This window comes from Mus musculus, chromosome 10 (assembly GCF_000001635.26).
Source record: "Mus musculus strain C57BL/6J chromosome 10, GRCm38.p6 C57BL/6J".
Lineage (NCBI taxonomy): Eukaryota > Metazoa > Chordata > Mammalia > Rodentia > Muridae > Mus > Mus musculus.
The window spans coordinates 51591524-51593896 of record NC_000076.6 but is presented as its reverse complement, the minus strand read 5'-3'; positions in this window follow the sequence as shown (position 1 = coordinate 51593896).

Below are 2373 nucleotides of genomic sequence, written 5' to 3'. Positions count from 1 at the left end.
CAGAGTTTACTCAAGGCCATCTGTGTGACCATGGATTTGAAACTAAGTACTGGAGCTTGGTCCATAACTGAAGATAGTAATAACCTCCCCTCCCCCTCTGATCTATCAATACCCAGCAATTCAGCAAGGAGGAATAGGGTCCCATGCGCTCCACTGGATCTACTGTCGACTGCTGACTGCCCCTGTCCTACACAGGTCTCTGCGGCTGCTGTGATTTCATGATGGCAATGGTCATGTCAAACCCTCAACATTTCAAGGTTCTTCTCCTTGTCTTCAGCTCTTATGTGCTTACTTACTTATCCACAGTCTTCTCAGAATCCTAGAGGACATGGTATAAATATCTTGCTCAAAGCTATGTGCTCATTTATCACATGCTCTCAGCATCGTAAGCAGCCATGCATCTCTACGTTCACTACTGTTCACTTGAATGAGAGGCTTATCTAACTGAGAAGTAGCACCTGTCTATAGATAGAAACATCAATTGTTTGAAGGCAGCTGGTATCAAGCCAATTTAGCTAAACAATGGCAGTAAATTCCCCTGTAGGGTCTATCATCTCCCTAGCCATGTGTTTTTGATTCCGTTTACAATACCAAGCAAAACACTTCTGTGGAATGGACTCCAGATCTAAGCAGAGTGTGGTTGGTTACCCCCATATTTATGCCACTACTGCACCAGTGGGTGCATCTTGCATACTAGGTTGTTATTAGGGTTTGCAGTGCTCACAGCTGGGTAAGGGTGCTGATGAGTTTCTTCTCTTACAGCCTGCATAGCATCTTCCAATGCTAAAATGGCATAAAGAACTAGGGAAGCATTTAACTTTCGAACTTTGATCAAAGCATGAAAATTTGAATCCCATAAAGAATAACATTGTGCTGTATGCTATATTATTTTGTCTGACATGAAGTCTCACTATGTACCCCATGAAGGGAGGTGGCTCTGATGCTTTGATTGGGAATCTATGTTTCCTGATGCTGAAGGTCCTCACCCCCCAATTGGTCTTTTGATCTATGACTAAAGTTGCCAGTAGCCAAAGGCTGAGCAGGGGGCAGGACACTGAGAGTTGCATGGTTAGGACACAGAGAGAATAGGAAGGACTAAAGAACAGGAGAAGGGGACACAGTAGTGGAGGAGATGAAGCCAACCAGCCATGTGAGTTCACAGGTAAGTGGCCTGTGGGGCATTGATTAACTGGTGTGTGTGTGTTTTCTTCCTTCCTTCCTTCCTTCCTTCCTTCCTTCCTTCCTTTCTTTCTTTCTTTCTTTCTTTCTTTCTTTCTTCTTTTTTTCTTTCTTTTTTCTCTTTCCTTTCTTTCTTTCTTTCTTTCTTTCTTTCTTTCTTTCTTTCTTTCTTTCTTTCTTTCTTTCAAGGTGAGGACAGAACCCAGAGCCTTGCACTTGCTAGGCAAGCACTCTACCACTGAGCTAAATCCCAAACTATTGGAGGATCCGAGAGCTCTGAATCGCCAGGAACTTAAAGCAATGTAGACAAAACTACAAGCTCCAACACCAAGGTGATTTGTAACTTACTATGTAGCCAAGAATGACCACAAGCTTGGCATTCTCCTGCTTCCAATTACCAGTTCTTGGATTACAAGTGTGTACCACTATACTTGGCTTCATTTAATTACTTTACACTGCTGATAGTGATACACAAAATCTATCAATTAACCTCAGTATTTCTGGCTTGGGTGGCTGGAGTACACATTTTGTGTGTGTTTCCAGTGTTCATGTCAGCATAGCTGAGTGTGCTGAGTTGCATGTGTTCTGCTGTTCTAAATATGAGTCCCAGTCTGAGAATGAAGCTTAGTGTTAGCTTGCATAGTGAGTACAATGATTTATGTTTAAGTTCCAGCATGGTTAAAAATTCTGAGTATAGACCTGGGGAACAGAAACAGAGAAAAATAGATTTGATTATATAAACCTACGACAGTGACCTGCCTGCAGGATATACAGATGCAATTGGGAGTAAACAACCAGTTTTGGGTTGGATTTAAGGCCCATTCCTTGAGATGGAACCCAGGTCTGACACAGCTATGATAGCCCAAACTCTGAAACTAAATAGATCACAGACCTAGGGGGAAACTTCTCATTTGCATGTGCACTGTGTTCAGGGACTAGTCTGAGATGGCGGAAAGAAACCACAGTTTCTAAAGTACTATTTAGAGAGTAAGACCTCAGCATTGTCAATGCTCCTAACCTCAGACCCAAACCTTACTCTAGCTTACTGTATCTCCTCACTGTATTTTTTTAAAACCCCACAACTCCCCACCTAACATCACTGCTCTATTCCAGCTCCAAGAAATATCTTGCTCATTTGACAGAGGGCTAGAGTAGCCTGAGGATTAAATGAACAAAAGGTAAAAATGATGGATG